At 44.7% G+C, this 18,134-nt stretch overlaps 1 protein-coding gene across 1 annotated transcript in view; it reads right to left on the bottom strand.

Moving 5' to 3' along the window:
* kcnj5 (potassium inwardly rectifying channel subfamily J member 5) overlaps nucleotides 1-18,134 on the bottom strand; it is a 77,162-nt gene that overhangs the window by 13,457 nt on the left and 45,571 nt on the right. The window contains exon 2 of the mRNA XM_059957328.1: nucleotides 2,143-2,252. The gene's annotated coding sequence lies outside the window, so the exon portion shown is untranslated. The remainder of the gene's footprint in view (nucleotides 1-2,142; nucleotides 2,253-18,134) is intronic.

Here is an 18,134-nt window from a genome sequence, read left to right on the forward strand (position 1 = left end):
TCCAAGCTATATGCAATATTCCCGAGTTAGATGCATAATGCTTTTGAGTTATTTATGCAGTGTCTCCAAGTTATATGCGCAATGTTAATGAGTTATATGTGCAATGTTCCTGAGTTAGCTGCTCTGTTCCGAGTTTTCCAGACCTGTCTCAAGAGCATCAGGTCTGTTCCGGATTTTCCAGTCCTGTCTCGAGAGCATCAGGTCTGTTCCGGATTTTCCAGTCCTGTCTCGAGAGCATCAGGTCTGTTCCGGATTTTCCAGACCTGTCTCGAGAGCATCAAGTCTGTTCCAGATTTTCCAGTCCTGTCTCGAGAGCGTCAAGTCTGTTCCGGATTTTCCAGTCCTGTCTCGAGAGCGTCAAGTCTGTTCCGGATTTTCCAGTCCTGTCTCGAGAGCATCAGGTCTGTTCCGAATTTTCCAGCCCTGTCTCGAGAGCATCAGGTCTGTTCTGGATTTTCCAGACCTGTCTCGAGAGCATCAAGTCTGTTCCAGATTTTCCAGTCCTGTCTCGAGAGCATCAGGTCTGTTCCGGATTTTCCAGTCCTGTCTTGAGAGCGTCAAGTCTGTTCCGGATTTTCCAGTCCTGTCTCGAGAGCATCAGGTCTGTTCCGGATTTTCCAGTCCTGTCTCGAGAGCATCAGGTCTGTTCCGGATTTTCCAGCCCTGTCTCGAGAGCGTCAGGTCTGTTCTGGATTTTCCAGTCCTGTCTCGAGAGCGTCAAGTCTGTTCCGGATTTTCCAGTCCTGTCTCGAGAGCGTCAGGTCTGTTCCGGATTTTCCAGTCCTGTCTCGAGAGCATCAGGTCTGTTCCGGATTTTCCAGTCCTGTCTCGAGAGCATCAGGTCTGTTCCGGATTTTCCAGACCTGTCTCGAGAGCATCAGGTCTGTTCCGGATTTTCCAGTCCTGTCGCGAGAGCATCAGGTCTGTTCTGGATTTTCCAGTCCTGTCTCGAGAGCGTCAGGTCTGTTCAGGATTTTCCAGTCCTGTCTCGAGAGCGTCAAGTCTGTTCCGGATTTTCCAGTCCTGTCTCGAGAGCATCAGGTCTGTTCCAGATTTTCCAGTCCTGTCTCGAGAGCATCAGGTCTGTTCCGGATTTTCCAGTCCTGTCTCGAGAGCGTCAAGTCTGTTCCGGATTTTCCAGTCCTGTCTCGAGAGCATCAGGTCTGTTCCGGATTTTCCAGTCCTGTCTCGAGAGCGTCAAGTCTGTTCTGGATTTTCCAGTCCTGTCTCGAGAGCATCAGGTCTGTTCTGGGTTTCCCAGACCTGTCTCTAGTTCCCCTGGGCTCCTTGGCGCTGGCCTTAAGGTGGGAGGTAGGCCTTGTGTGTCTCTGCGGCAAGCCATTGAGCATTGGGCTTCGAGGTTTCTCGAGTACCTGTATTTACTCTTGTTGCATTAACTAGAGTCGTTAAGTTCTTGAGCTTTCTGTTTAATATTGTCAAGTTAATTGTGATGGGCGCAGGTTTTCAGCTTTCTGTGATTATTTAATTCAAACTCTTGATTAGCACTGTTGGTGGAGTCCTTGGGTTGAGAAAGATTTGTCTTGAGGTGTCACTCGGTTGTGCCACTGATGCTCTGTTGGAATTCCTATGTATAACATTGTTTTCGCCTCTACATGAGGAGTCTACAATTCCTTCGTACCTGGGTTAAGCCGTTGCCAGCGATCACTGTGACAGAGTCCGCCATTCCTTTGCACCTGGGTTGAGTTGTTGCCAGTGCACACTGTGACAGAGTCCGCCATTCCTTTGCACCTGGGTTGAGTTGTTGCCAGTGCACACTGTGACAGTGCCAAGTCCCAGCTACAGGAGGTTCACAAAATTCCTCTCCACTGGAGAGGCAAGCCCAGCTCTACATCTTCTACCTCAGCACTAATGCCCTACAGGGGTGTGTTCTCCCCTTCTCCTATTTTCTCTCAACACCAGCAATGGTGATCCATTCTTTATTCTTTATAATTGTTGCACGTTGTTGGTTTTTGTTGCAGGTCATCCTCTGACCAACACACCACATCAAGTTCCTAATACATGTAAAGGTATACGCCAAATAAAGTTGATCCTAAGAAAGTTTAATCCCAAAGTTTGATCAGGTAATGTGTGTGGTTCCCTGATCTCACTGCAGGACCTTGGGAGTTTCATTATATTACTCACCCTGACATACAATAATCCAGGGGGCAAAGAGTAGGGTCAACTCGGCAGCACCGGTGAGATTCGCCCTCTTCCTGACGGTGCTTAGGCAAGATCCTGCAGACTCTGCAAATCTGAAATAAAACAGAGCAAAAGAATGCTGGAAACACTCAGCAGGACAAGCAGTGGTGAAGTATCACACCATAGTTGGCAGATGATGAACTGGTGAAGGTCAACAGGCTGTAGGGACATGCTGCCTTTTCTCCTCACAGCTGACATCAATACTGATAAAACCATTAACACCAGAAGATACAGGAGCAGAATTAGGCCATTTGGCCCATCACATCTGTTCCTCTATTCCATCATGGCTGATTTATTACCCCTCTCACTCCATTCTCTTGCTTTTTCCCCATAGCCTGATTAATCAAGAACCTATCAACCTCCACCTTAAATATACCCAATGATTTGGCCTGCACAGCCATCTGTGGCAATGACTTCCACAGACTCAATACACCCTGGCTAATGAAATTTTCTTCACCTCCGTTCCTCATAGATGTCCCTCATTCCTGAGTCTGGTGCTAGACTCCCCAGAAAAGGAAACATCCTCTCTCTATCCACTTTATCCAGACCTTTCAATATTTGATAGATTTCAGTGAGATCCCCATCTCTAGTGAGTACAGGCCCAGAGCTATCAAATGCTCCTCATACATTAACCCTTTCATTTCTGGGATCATTCTCGTGAACCTCCTCTGGACCCTCTCCAATGCTAGCCCATCTTTTCTTAGATAAGGATCCCAAAACTGCTCACAATACTCACAATAGTGCGGTCTGAAGAATGCCTTATAATGCTTCAGCATTACATCTTTGTTTTTGTATTCCAGTCCTCTTGAAATGATCGGTAACATTGCATTTGGCTTCCTTATGACCAAATCAACCTGCAAGTTAACCTTAAGGGAATCCTGCACGAGGACTCCCAAGCCGCTCTGCATCTCTGGGTTTTGATTTTGTTCCTCATTTAGAAAATAGTCCAAGCCTTCATTCCCTCTGCCAAAGTGTATTACCACACACTTCCCGACACTATATTCTATCTGCCACTTCTTTGCCCATTCTCCCAATCTGTCTAAGTCCTTCTACACACACCATGATCCTCAATGCTACCTGCCTGTCAAATTGTCCACAAACTTGGCCACAAAGCCATCAATTCCTTTATCCAAATCATTAGCATACAACGTGTAAAGAAGTGGTCCCAATGCTTACCCCTGTGGCACACCATTAGTCATTGGCAGCTAACCAGAAAAGGCCCCATTTATTCCCATTCTTTGCCTCCTGCCAATCAGCTAATCTTTTATCCATCTCATATCCTTCCTGTAATACCATTGGCTCTTGATTTGATAAGCAGCCTCATGTGTGGCACCTTGTTAAAGGCCTTTGGAAAGTCCGAATAAACATCATCCACTTCCTCTCCTTTGTCTATCCTACCTGTTATTTCTTCAAAGAATTCCAACAGATTGGTTAGGCAAGACTTTTCCTTAAGGAAATGATGTTGACTTTGGCCTATTTTGTCATATGCCTCCAAGTACTGCAAAACCATATCCTTAACAATAAACTCTAACATCTTCCCAACCACTGAGGTCAGGCTAACTGGCCGATAGTTTCCTTTCTTCTTCCTCCCTCCCTTCTTGAAGAATGGAGTTTGCAATTTTCCAGTCTTCCAGAAACATGCCAGAATCTATTGATTTTTGAAAGATCATTACTAATGCCTCCACAATCTCTTCAGCCACCTCTTTCAGAAACCTGGGATGCAGTCCATCAGGTCAGGTGACTTATTTGCCTTCAGACCTTCCAGTTTCCCAAACATCATCTCCCTAGTAATAGCAACTGCACTCCCTTCTGTCCCTTGACACTCTTGAACTTCCGGCATACTACTAGTGTCCTCCACATTGATACAATATACAGGTACTGATACAGTTCATCTGTCATTTCTTTGCCCTCCTCTCATTGCTATCTCTCCAGTGCCATTTTCCAGCAGTCCAACATCTACTCTCACCTCTTTTTTTCTCTTTATATATCCCAAAAAAAACCTTTTCATATCATTTTTGATATTATTGGCTAACCTACCTTCATATTTCACCGCTTATGGTTTTTTTCAGTTGCCTTCTATTAGCTTTTAAAAATTTCAGAATCAGGTTTATTATCACTGGCATGTGTCGTGAAATTTGTTAACTTAGCAATAGCAGTTCAATGCAATTCATAATATAGAAAGAAAAAAAGAAATAAATCAATTACAGTAAGTATATATATGTATATTAAATAGATCAAAATAGTGTAAACACAGAAATAATACATATTAAAAAAGTGAGGTAGCGTTCATGGGTTCAATGTCCATTTAGGAATTGGATGGCAGAGGGGAAGAAGCTGTTCCTGAATTGCTGAGAGTGTACCTTCAGGCCTCTGTACCTCCTACCTGATGGTAACAGTGAGAAAAGGGCATGCCCTGGGTGATGGGGCTCCTTCATAATGGACATTGCCTTTTTGAGGCACCAATCCTTGAACATGTCTTGGATACTATGGAGACTAGTACCCAAGATGTTGACTAATTTTACAACTTTCTGTACCTTCTTTTGGTGATGTGCAATAGCACCACCCTGTCCCCCACCCCCCGTGATACAGCTTGTCAGAATGCTGTCCATGGTACATCTATCATCTATAGAAGCTTTTGACAAACCAAATCTCCTCAGACTCCTGATGAAATAAAGCTGCTGTTTTCCCTTCTTTGCAGTTGCATCAATATTCTGGGATCAGCTTAGATCCTCAGAGATTTTGACACCCAGGAACTTGAAATTGCTCACTCTCTCCACTTCTGATCCCTCTATGAGGATTGTTGTGTGTTCCTTCAATTTACCCTTCCTGAAGTCCACAATCAGCTCTTTCACCTTACTGACGTTGAGTGCAAGGTTTTTGCTGTGACACCACTCCACTAGTTGGCATATCTCATTCCTGTATACCCTCTTGTCACCATTTGAGATTCTAATAATGGTAGTAATGGTTGTCAGCAAATTTATATATGGTATTTGAGCTATACCTAGCCACACAGTCATGGGTATAGAGAGAGTAGAGCAGTGGGCTAAACACACACCCCTGAGGTGCACCAGTGTTGATCATCAGCGAGGCGGAGGTATTATCACCAATTGGCCCTCTATTGGGGCCTGCCATCTTGTGAGGGTTCACCCTCTTTAAAGACAGCCTAACATCGGCCTCTGAGACAGAGACATCAGGTACAGCAGGGATCTTCACAGCTGCAGTTATACTCTCTCTTTCAAAGTAGACATAGAAAGCGTAGAGTTCATCTGGTAATGAAGCGTCACTGCCATTCATGCTATTGGTTTTCACTTTGTAGGAAGTAATGCCCTGCAAACCTGGCCACAGTTGTCGTGCATCCAACGTTGCTTCCAACCTCATTTGAAATAGTCTCTTTGCATTGAAGTAGCCCCCCGCAAGTCATACCTGGTTTTCTTTTACAGACCTGGGTCACCAAACTTATATGCTAGAGATTTCCCAACCCTCTAACTTCCCACTAATTTGTGCTCTATTATATGTCCTCTCTTTTGCTCTTATATTGGCTTTGACTTCCCCTGTCAGCCACAGTTGTGTCATCCTGCCTTTAGAATATTTCCTCGTCTTTGGGATGTATCTATCCAGCACCTTCCGAATTGCTCGCAGAAACTCCAGCCATTGCTGTTCTGCCGTCATCCCTGCTAGTGTCCCCTTCCAATCAACTTTAGCCAGCTCTTCTCTCATGTCTCTGTAATTCCCTTTACTCCACTGGAATACTGATACATCTCATTTTAGCTTCTCCCTCTCAAATTGCAGGGTGATTACTGTTTCCTAAGGGTTCCTTCACCTTTAGCTCCTTAATCATATCCGGTTCACTACACAACACCCAATCCAGTATTGCTAATCCCCTAGTGGGCTCAATCACGAGCTGCTCTAAAAAGTCATCTCAGGGGTGTTGGCCAGAAGAAACTGCAGTCTGATGCAGGAAGCAATGTGATTGCAGCAGGACTTAGACAAATTGGAAGAATGGGCAAAAAAGTGGCAGATGGAATACAATGTTGGAGAATGTATGATAATGTATATTGGTAAAAGGAACTATAGTGCAGACTATTATCTAAATGGGGAGAAAGTTCAAACATCGGAGGTGTAGAGGGACTGAGGCGTCCTCGTGCAAGACTCCCAGGAGGTTAATTTACAGGTTGAGTCTATGGTAAAGAAGGCAAATGCAATTTTGGCATTTATTTTGAGGGGAATAGAATATAAAAGCAAGGAGACAATGCTGAGGCTTTGTAAGACACTGGTCAGGCTGCACTTGGAAGATTACCAGCAGTTTTGGGCTCCATATCTCAGGAAGGATGTGTTGTCATTGGAGAGAGTCCAGAGGAGGTTCCAGGAATGAAGGAGTTAACATATGAGGATCGTTTGGCAGCTTTGGGCCTGTACTCACTGGAATTTAGAAGAATCCGGGGGGGGGGGGGGGGTAGGGGAATCTCATTGAAACCTGCCGAATGTTGAAAGGACTGTGTAGGGTGGATGTGGAGAGGATGTTTCCTCTGGTGGGGGTATCCAGAACCTGAGGGCACAGCCTCAAAATTGAGGGGCGATCCTTCAGAACAGAGGTAAGGAGGAATGTTTTTAGCCAGAGAGTGGTGAATCTGCAGAATGCTCTGCTACAGACTGTGGTGGAGGCCAAGTCCGTATGTATATTTAAAGCGGAAGTTGATCGTTTCCTGATCGGTAAGGGAATCAAAAGATATGGTGAGAAGGCAGGTGTATGGGATTGAGTTGGATCCAGGATCATGATGAAATGGTGGAGCAGACTCAATGGGCTGAATGGCCTAATTCTGCTCCTATGTCTTATGGACTCTGTGATACCTTCCATGTTATACCTGCCAATCTCTAACTGCGCTGCAAGATCACCTACCTTATTCCATACACTGCTTGCATTCAAATATAACACCTTCAGTCCTGTATTCATCACCCTTTTTTATTTTGGCCCGCTGTTGCACTTCAAGTATTCCCACTGACAGCAATTTTGCCCTATCACCTGCCTGTCCTTCCTCACAGCCTCACTACACACTGTATACCAACTGCCCCACCCTCAGCCCTATCACTCTGGTTCCTTTCCCCCTGTCAAATTAATTTAAACCCTCCCAACAGCTTGAGCAAACCTGCACAGAAGGATATTGGTCCCACTTGGGTTCAGGTGTAACCTGTCCTTTTCATACAGGTCGTACCTTCCCCAGAAACAGAAATCAGATGATGGCTGTCCATTCTATCTATGTCTCTTATCATCTGATCCAGAAATCTGAAACCCTGTCCCCTGCATCACTTCCTTAACCACACATTCACCTGCTGAATCATCTTACCCTCACTGGCATGTGACACAGGCAGCAATCCAGCGATGACTACCTTCAAGGACCTGCTTTTCAGCTTTCTACCTAACTCTCTAAATTCTCTCTTAAGGTCCTGCTCCCTTTTCCTACCAGTGACGTTGGTCCCAATATGTACCATGGCTTCTGGCTGATTACTCTCCTCCTTGAGAATGCCATTGACCTGATCCGAGATGGGTGCATGATTATTTCCTGAATGGAGTGCTGGGCTGGCAGATAAAGCGTAAAATACAGAACATGCATGTTGCACCGACCTTTTTAACCTACTCCAGAGGTGAGTCTGCACATGCTGGCAACGTGTGTGCTTTTTTTTGCTTCTTCCTGCATCCAAATTCTGGTTCAATCTACCTCTTCCCTCCTACATAGCCCGTATCCCTTCATCTTCTTTACATTTATCTCGAGATACAGCACGGCCCAATGAGCCCGGGCCACCCAATTACACCCATGTGACCAATTAACCTACTAACACATGCATCTTTGGAAAGTGGGAGGAAACTGCAGTGCCTGGAGAAAACCCTCACGATTAAGGGGAGAAACTACAAACTTCATACAGCCTCTGTAAGAGTCTCTTAAATACACCTATTGAATCAGCCTCTACCAGCAACCCTGGCAGTGCACTGCATTCCAGGCATCCATCGCTCTTGCTGACATTCCCTTCAACTTTTCTCCACTCAGCATAAGCAGATGCCCTCTGGTAATGACTATTGCCACCTTGGGAAAAAGATTATGGCTGTCCACTCTATCTATGTCTCTTATCATCTGATGTACCTCTGTTACTCATCTTCTGTCACCCCAAGGAAAAAAGCTCATGCTTTCCTCATAAGGCATGTTCCCTAATTCAGGCAGCATCCTGTTAAATCTCCTCTGCACCCTCTCTAAAGCTTCCCCATTTTTTCTATAATGAGGTGACCAGAAATGAAAACACTATTCCATGTGTGGTCTAACTAGAGGTTTATACAGTGCAACATTACCTTGGGGTTCTTAAACTCAATCCTCGATTAATGAAAGCCAGCACATCCTATCAATTTTCACAGCAACTTTGAGGGATCTATGAATTTGGACCCCAAGATCACTCTGTTCCTCCACACTGCTAAGGCTCCTGCCATTAACCTTGTACTCAGTCTTCTCACAATTCTAGATTGAACTCCATCTGACACTTCTCCATCCAATCCTGCATCCTGACTACATCCTTCTATATTGACCTACGGCAACCTTCTATATTATCCACAATACTTCAACTTGAGTGTCATTTGCAAACTTATGAACCCACTTCCACATTTCCTCCTCCAAGTTATTTACAAAAATCACAATAAGTTGGGATCCCATACAGAACCCTGCGGATCATCACTAGTCACCAACCAGCAGACAGAATACATTCTACTCTGCAGGAAAGCCAATTCTGAATCCACTCAGGCAAAGTTCCATGGATTCCATGCTTCCTGACTTTCTGAACGAACCTACAATGTGGAACCTTCTCAAAACCTTACTAAAATCTATATATACCACATCCACTGCTCTACCTTCCTCAGTGTGTTTTGTCACTTCCTTAAAGAATTCAGCCTCATGAGGCTTTACCTGCCCCAAACAAAGCCACACTGACTAATCCTAATCAGGCTATGCTTCTCCAAATGCTTGTAAATTCTTTCCCCTTATTTGCACACCTCTGACGTAAGACTTGTTGGTCCATAATATGCTGCAGGATTATCCCTATTATCTTTCTTGAACAATAGAACAACATTTGCCACACTCCAACTATCTGGTACTCCTCCTGTGTCTACTGTTCTTCGCAGAAAGGGGATCAAATCTTCCCACTCCTGGGGAATGGGGACGACTGGTCCCATCCCGGTGAATATGTAAGATTTTCAGCCTTTGGTGGGGGAGGGTGGTGATATTTTAAACAACCAGGTATGGAAGGGGGAATACACCAGACTGGGCTCACCGTGAACAGTGCAAGGACAAAGAATACGTACACAACACTGGAAAAACTCAGCAGGTCAGGCAGCATCCGTGAGAAAAGAGTAGCCAACGTTTCGGGCCGCTACCCTTCATCAGGAGTGGGGGGGAGGAGAGGGCCGAAGCCCAGTAATAGAGATAGGGGAGGGGGTAGGGCCTAGAGGCGCCAGGTGGAGAACCAATCAGAGGAAGGATAAAGGGGGGAGGGGATAAGCATGAAAGAACTGTAGAGATAAAGAAGCAGAAAGTTGAAAGGGGAGAGGGGCAGAGAGGGACCTGGGATAGGGGAAGGGGGAGGGGAAGGGGATTACCGGAAATTGGAGAATTCAATGTTCATACCACCAGGCTGGAGGCTACCCAGACGGTAGATGAGGTGTTGCTCCTCTAACCTGAGTTTGGCCTCATCATGGCAGTAGAGAAGGCCATGTATTGACATATCTAGATGGGAATGAGAGGCAGATATGAAGTGGGTGGCAACCGGGAGGTCCTGTCTATTGTGACGGACGGAGCGGAGGTGCTCCCTCCCTCCCCCCATCCTAGGTCCCTCTCTGCCCCTCTCCCCTTTCAACTTTCTGCTCCTTTATCTCTACAGTTCTTTCATGCTTATCCCCTCCACCCTTTATCCTTCCTCTGATTGGTTCTCCACCTGGCGCCTCTAGCCCTTCCCCCTCCCCTATCTCTATTACTGGCCTTTGGCCCTCTCTTCCCCCCCATTCCTGATGAAGGATCTTGGCCCGAAACGTTGGCTACTCTTTTCTCACGGATGCTGCCTGACCTGCTGAGTTCTTCCAGCATCGTGTACGTATTCTTTGATCCACAGCATCTGCAGTTGTATTTTAGTGCAAGGACAAAACCTGCATCTACCTTCAGCCCAATGTAGAGACCAGTCTATGATATGCTGGCAATGAGCTGCTTTCTAGACATGGTGTAGTTCCCCATCTGTAGCCAGCTCACTCCAAACAGCTGGCACTGGCATGCCAACAGAGAGCAGCTCTATCTGCAGCACTAATTTACATGAAAGTTGAGGGAGATGCAAACCTGACCTAATATATGAACGAGGCTTCTTCCGGTTAGTTAGTGATGGTCATATATGGCTCCCACCTCTGGCAATTTCCCAGAAAGTGGAATCACCTGGTGATCAACCAATTCATTGCTATCCCTATTCCCATTCCGATCTATGGTCTCCTCTTTTGACACCATGGAACCACTGTCAGAGTGACTGAGAAACAGCTCATATTCTGTCTGGGTAGCCTCCAAACTGATGGCATGAAATTCAATTTCTTCTTCTGCTTTTTCACTCCTCTACTATTCGCCACTCTGACATTTTGAATGCTCTCAACTGCCTATCACTTATCCTGTGCCCCAAATTTACCCCTTTCACCCACAACTTTCTCTGCCTCACTTAACCCTCATATCTTCCTCACATCCTTATCCTCCTCATATCTTCATAATCACATCCTCATCCCCCAGATCCTCATCCACACGTACACATTACATTCTCCTTCTCACATCCTTATCATCACACCCCCATCCACATCCTCACATCCTCCTCACTTCCCCATCCTCACATCCTCATCCTCCTTACATCCCAATCCTCACATCCCCATCCTCATATCCTCATCCACATATCTTCATCATTCTCACATCACATCCTCACATCTATATCTTCATCCTCCTCATTCTCACATCCTCATTTTCACATCCTCACCCTCACAGCCTCAAATCCTCATCATTACATCCCCATCCTTACATCCTCATCCTCCTCACATCCCATCCACATCCTCCTCACATCCACATCCCCATCCTTCCATCCTCATTCTCCTCAAATCCCCATCCTTACATCCTCATCCTCTTCACATCCCCATCCTCCTCACATCCCTATCCTCACCCTCCTCACGTCCTCATCCTCTTCACAACCTCATCCTCATCCTCCTCAGATCAGCATCCTCACATCCTCATCTTCACATCCCCACTCTCACATCCTCATTGTCACGTCCTCGTCTTCTTCTGATCCTCACCCTCAAATCCTCATATTCCTCATATCCTCACCTTTACATCCTCATCTTCACATCCTCATCCTCCTCCCATCCTCATCTTCACATTCTCATCCTCACATCAGCCTCATCCTCTTCATATCCTCATCCTTTTCATATCATCCTCCTCGTATCCTCATCCTCCTCACATCCTCATCCTCCCCACTTCTCCATACTCTTCAAATCCTCATCCTCCTCACATCCTTATCCTCCTTACATCCTCACCCTTGTCATAACGCCTCACAATCCTGTTAGGAAAGATGGCGCCCGTGGATTCTGCAGACCCAGGCGGTTTCTTCTAGATAGACAATAGACAATAGATGCAGAAGTAGACCATTCGGCCCCTCGAGTTTGCACCGCCATTCTGAGATCATGGCTGATCATTCACTATCAATACCCAGTCCCTGCCTTGTCCCCATATCCCTTGATTCCCCTATCCATCAGATACCTATCTAGCTCCTTCTTGAAAGCATCCAGAGAATTGGCCTCCACCGTCTTCCGAGGCAGTGCATTCCAACTCTCTGGGAGAAGAAGTTCTTCCTCAACTCTGTTTTAAATAACTGACCTCTTATTCTCAATCCATGCCCTCTGGTACTGGACTCTTCCAACATCTGGAACATATTTCCTGCCTCAATCCTATCAAATCCTTTAATTTTCTTAAACGTTTCAATCAGATCCCCTCTCAATCTCCTCAATTCCAGTGTGTACAAGCCCAATCTCTCCAATCTCTCTGCGTAAGACAGCCCTGCCATCCCAGGAATCAACCTAGTGAATCTACGCTGCACTTCCTCAATTGCCAGAATGTCCTTCCTTAAATCTGGAGACCAAAATTGTACACAATATTCCAGGTGTGGTCTTACCAGGGCCCTGTACAAATGCAAAAGGACATCCTTGCTCTTGTACTCAATTCCCCTTGTAATAAAGGCCAACATTCCATTTGCCCTCTTCACTGCCTGTTGCACTTGCTCATTCACCTTCATTGACTGATGAACTAGGACTCCTAGGTCTCTTTGCATTTCTCCCTTACCTAACTCTACACCGTTCAGACAATACTCTGCCCTCTTGTTCCTGCTTCCAAAGTGGATAACTTCACATTTATTCACATTGAATGACATCTGCCAAGTATCTGCCCACTCACCCAGCCTATCCAAGTCTCCCTGTATTCTCCTAACGTCCTCTTCGCATGTCACACTGCCACCCAGTTTAGTATCGTCAGCAAACTTGCTGATATAGTTTTCAATGCCCTCATCTAAATCGTTGACATAAATCGTAAAGAGCTGTGGTCCCAATACAGAGCCCTGTGGTACCCCACTAGTCACCTCCAGCCAGTCTGAGAAACACCCATTCACTGCTACCCTTTGCTTTCTATCTGCCAACCAGTTTTCTATCCATGTTGAAACCCTGCCCCCAATGCCATGAGCTCTGATTTTACTCACCAATCTCCTATGTGGCACCTTATCGAATGCCTTCTGAAAATCTAGGTACACAACATCCACTGGCTTACCCTTGTCTAACATCCCTGTTACACCCTCAAAAAACTCCAACAGATTAGTCAAGCATGATTTGCCCTTGGTAAATCCATGCTGGCTCGGCCTAATCCTATTACTGCCATCAAGATATGCCACTATTTCGTCCTTAATAATGGACTCAAGCATCTTCCCCACGACTGACGTTAGGCTAACAGGGCGATAGTTCTCTGTTTTCTCCTTCCCTCCTTTCTTGAAAAGTGGGATAACATTAGTCACTCTCCAATCTTCAGGAACTGATCCTGAATCTAAGGAACATTGGAAAATGATTACCAATGCATCCGCAATTTCCTAGCCACCTCTTTTAGAACCCTCGGATGCAGACCATCTGGACCCAGGGATTTATTAGCCTTCAATGATCATCCATGAAAAATGATATTTCTGTTATCTTTATTCTTTCTTCTCTTTTCAAGGTGGTAATGGTTCTGTCCGAGTCCGTGGAACTGGACCAACTGGGTTTTTGGGCCGACTGTGTGGCCTATGTGGCTTTGCTATCTCCAGGTACTGTCTGGAAGACGTGCGCCCTTGTGGCTGGGAGGTCGGATGTTGGAAAGCGGCCATGTGTGCGACCCGGTTCCTCGACGATTTTGCCAACTGAAGCATCAAGACTGAAACACTGAGAAAGCAGTTAGTGTGTATGCTCTTCACTGGCTGCTGTCGGAGGAAGCCCCCTGTAATTGAGCGATTGTGCTCTCTCTTTCTCATTTGGTGGAGAGTCATAGCCTGTCAGTCATCGAGACACAAGGCTTGAAGAAGCGATGCAGAAGATTGTAATATCAGAATGACGATTTGCTGGTCTCTGCCTTCGTTATTACAGGAGTGACCTCTCTCTTGCTGGCGAGAGAGAGCCTGTCTGAGATAGCGAAGTGCTGGGTTATTTATGGACTAAAGTTTGATAGACTCTGGATCAATGGACTCTTTGCTGCTTCTGCTGCCACTCACATGCTGTGGGGGTGGGGATGGGGTTGGTGCTTCTGCTGGGGTGGGTGGGGATTGAAGCTGAGGAAAGCTGAAATCAGATCTGATGAAAGATTGTTGACTTGAAACTTTGGCCTTCTTTCTCTCTCCATGGACACTGCCGTACCCACTGAGCATTTCTTTGTTTATATTACTGAAGATACAAGATATCCTGAAGTGGGAGGGTGAGGAGCCAAAGGTCATGGTACATATAGGTACCAATGACATAGGTAGGAAAAGGGAAGAGGTCCTGAAAGGAGAATATAGCGAGTTAGGAACGAAGTTGAGAAGAAGGACCGCAAAGGTAGTAATCTCGGGATTACTGCCTGTGCCACGTGACAGTGAGAGTAGGAATGGAATGAGGTGGAGGACAAATGTGTGGCTGAGGGATTGGAGGAGGGGTCAGGGATTCAAGTTTCTGTATCATTGGGACCTCTGTTGGGGCAAGTGTGACCTGTTCAAAAAGGACAGGTTGCAATTGAATCCCAGGGGGACCAATATCCTGGCGGGGAGATTTGTTAAGGCTACTGCAGGAGAATTTAAACTAGAATGGTTGGGGGTTGGGAATCAAATTGAAGAGACTAGGAGAGGGGAGGTTAGTTTACAAATAGAGAAAGCTAGTAGGCAGTGTGAGAGGGAGGATAGGCAGGTGATAGAGAAGGGGAGTGCTCAGATTGAAGATGTAGGGGAGAAGGAAGAAAAAGATAATAAAGTTGTTTGCACTGTTAGGGATAAACAGAGAGTAAGAGGTGGAGAATTTCTTAAATGCATTTATTTTAATGCTAGGAGCATTGTAAAAAAGGTGGATGAGCTTAGAGCATGGATTGATACCTGGAAGAATGATGTTGTAGCTATTAGTGAAACGTGGTTGCAGGAGGGGTGTGATTGGCAACTAAATATTCCTGGATTTCATTGCTTCAGGTGTGATAGAATCGGAGGGGCAAGAGGGGGAGGTGTTGCATTGCTTGCCAGAGACAATATTACAGCGGTGCTTTGGCAGGATAGATTAGAGGGCTCATCTAGGGAGACTATTTGGGTGGAATTGAGGAATGTGAAAGGTGTAGTAACACTTATAGGGGTGTATTATAGACCACCTAATGGGAAGCGAGAATTGGAGGAGCAAATATGTAAGGAGATAGCAGATATTTGTAGTAAGCACAAGGCTGTGATTGTGGGAGATTTTAATTTTCCACACGTAGACTGGGAAGCCCATTCTGTAAAAGGGCTGGATGGTTTGGAGTTTGTAAAATGTGTGCAGGATAGTTTTTTTCAGCAATACATAGAGGTACCAACTAGAGAAGGGGCTGTGTTGCATCTCCTGTTAGAGAATGAGATAGGTCAGGTGACGGAGGTATGTGTTGGGGAGCACTTCGGGTCCAGTGATCACAATGCCATTAGTTTCAATATAATTATGGAGAAGGATAGGACTGGACCCAGGGTTGAGATTTTTGATTGGAGAAAGGCTAACTTTGAGGAGATGTGAAAGGATTTAGAAGGATTGGGACAATTTGTTTTATGGGAAGGATGTAATAGGTCATTTAAAGGTGAAATTTTGAGGGTACAGATTTTTTATTTTCCTGTTAGGTTGAAAGGTTAAAAGTTTGAGAGCGCCATGGTTTTCAAGGGATGTTGGAAACTTGGTTCGGAAAAAGAGAGAGATCTACAATAAATATAGGCAGCATGGAGTAAATGAGGTGCTTGAGGAATATAAAGAATGTAAAAAGAATCTTAAGAAAGAAATTAGAAAAGCTAAAGAAGACATGAGGTTGCTTTGGCAAGTAAGGTGAAAATAAATTCAAAGGGTTTCTACAGTTACATTAATAGCAAAAGGATAGTGAGGGATAAAATTGGTCCTTTAGAGAATCAGAGTGGACAGCTATGTGTGGAGTCAAAATAGATGGGGGAGATTTTGAACAATTTCTTTTCTTCGGTATTCACTAAGGAGAAGGATATTGAATTGTGTAAGGTAAGGGAAACAAGAAGGGTAGTTATGGAAACTATGATGATTAAAGAAGAGGAAGTACTGGCGCTTTTAAAGAATATAAAAGTGGATAAGTCTCCAGATCCTGTCAGGATATTCCTTAGGACCTTGAGGGAAATTAGTGTAGAAATAGCAGGAGCTCTGACAGAAATATTTCAAATATCATTAGAAACGGGGATGGTGCCGGAGGATTGGCTTTTTCCATTGAGAGTAGGGAAGATTCAAACAAGAGGACATGAGTTGAGAATTAAGGGGCAAAAGTTTAGGGGTAACATGAGAGGGAACTTCTTTACTCAGAGAGTGGTAGCTTTGTAGAACAAGCTTCCAGTAGAAGTGGTAGAGGCAGGTTTGATATTGTCATTTAAAAAAAATTGGATAGGTATATGGGCAGGAAAGGAATGTAGAGTTATGGGCTGAGTGCAGGTCGGTGGGACTAGGTGGACTAGAAGGGCCGAGACGGCATGTTTCCATGCTGTAATTGTTATATGGTTATATAGGGTAACATTGTCACCACTGCAGCCCAGAAACCCTCTATCTGCTCAGATTCCCCTTTGGGAACCAGTCTCGCCTCCATGGACTGAGTATATACTTTCCATTCCTCAGTAAAGCAGCTAGCACAGTAAAAGACCCCACTCACCCTGACATTTTCTCTTCTCCTTTCTTCCACTGGGCAGAAGACACATGAGCCAGAAAACACTTACAGCCAGGCTCAGGAACAGCTTCTATCCCATTGGTATCAGACTCTTGTAGGATATGATGGACTCTTGATTTCACAATTTACCTCATTGGGATCTTTCACTTCATCATTTACATGCACTACACTTTTTTGTGGTAACATTTTCACTTTATTCTATGTTAACATTCTTTTACCTTATTACAACTCAATGCACTGTGTAATGATTTGATCTGTATGGACAGCATGCAAGACATGTTCTTCACTGTGTCTTGGTGCATGTCACAATACTAAACAGAACCAAACAACAGTTTTCCTCTCACGTTCCTTGTGTATCAACTCCGTCAAACGTTTACTCATCCGAGCCCTATGTGCTATGGGGCAGCCACTGCCGGAGATGGCAAATGGACTCTGGGTGAGTGCGTAGGACCAGCATCATCATCCTCCATCACTGGATTGTTTTAGTATTTTATCTGGAGGTTCATTAAATTCAGCATAGCAGATCAGCGTAGAGTCTGAAGGTGATTCTATACAAACTGAGCTGTCCAAGAAAATTTATGCATGTTCCAAATTTCAGAGGGAGGAAAATAAGGTTCAGTTCTTGCTCTAGTGCAGGAATCATGGAATCGTACAGGATAGAAACAATCCTTTCAGCCCACTGAATCCCCACTGAGCATCAACCACCCATTTACACTAATCCCACTGCATTCCCCCCATATTCCCAATGACTGTCACTAGATTCTAGCACTTACTTACACACTGGGAGCAATTTACAGTGGTCAGTGAATCCCTCAGCTGTTCAGTGTTCTGTTTTTAACATTTCAGTAATATTTGAGTGATATTGTAAATATATTGGTAGATTAAGCATTCTTTGTTGTTTAAGTAATTCATTATGGGTTATATGTAAGAGTACATGCATGGCATATGTCACCATGTAACTACATCATGTGTACACACCCCGCTTAAACTAATAGCAAAGTTAGACTTGTATTCCTGGCTCTATTGCTTTGCCTTCAATTAGTTTTTATGTTTTAGAGTTACAAAGCATATACAGTGGTGACAAGGATGATTTAAACAAACCTGAGATGACAACCTACCTGTTGAAGTGCAGTGAGACGCTGAGTTAAAAAATATGGCAGAAATCGGACAGATTCACAGGTTCATAAACAGTAATAATTATTTTTAAAAGAGCGGAAATGGCTGACTCTAATGAAAAAACTGATGTGTTTGATTGCAAAAGAGATAACTGGATTTTGTATACTGAGGAATTGCGGTATTTTAAAGCAAATGGAATAGCCAATAAGAAATGAGAACCAGTTTTGCTGAGTGTATTAGGTTTAAAGGCATAGAGTTTGCTTAGAAGTTTGCTCAAGCCAAACCAACCAAAGTGAAATTTGCTGATTGCATGAGAGTAATGCAAGAATATTTAAATTGAAAGCATCGTTG

The sequence above is a fragment of the Hypanus sabinus genome, chromosome X2 (genome assembly GCF_030144855.1).
Source record: "Hypanus sabinus isolate sHypSab1 chromosome X2, sHypSab1.hap1, whole genome shotgun sequence".
Taxonomy (NCBI): domain Eukaryota; kingdom Metazoa; phylum Chordata; class Chondrichthyes; order Myliobatiformes; family Dasyatidae; genus Hypanus; species Hypanus sabinus.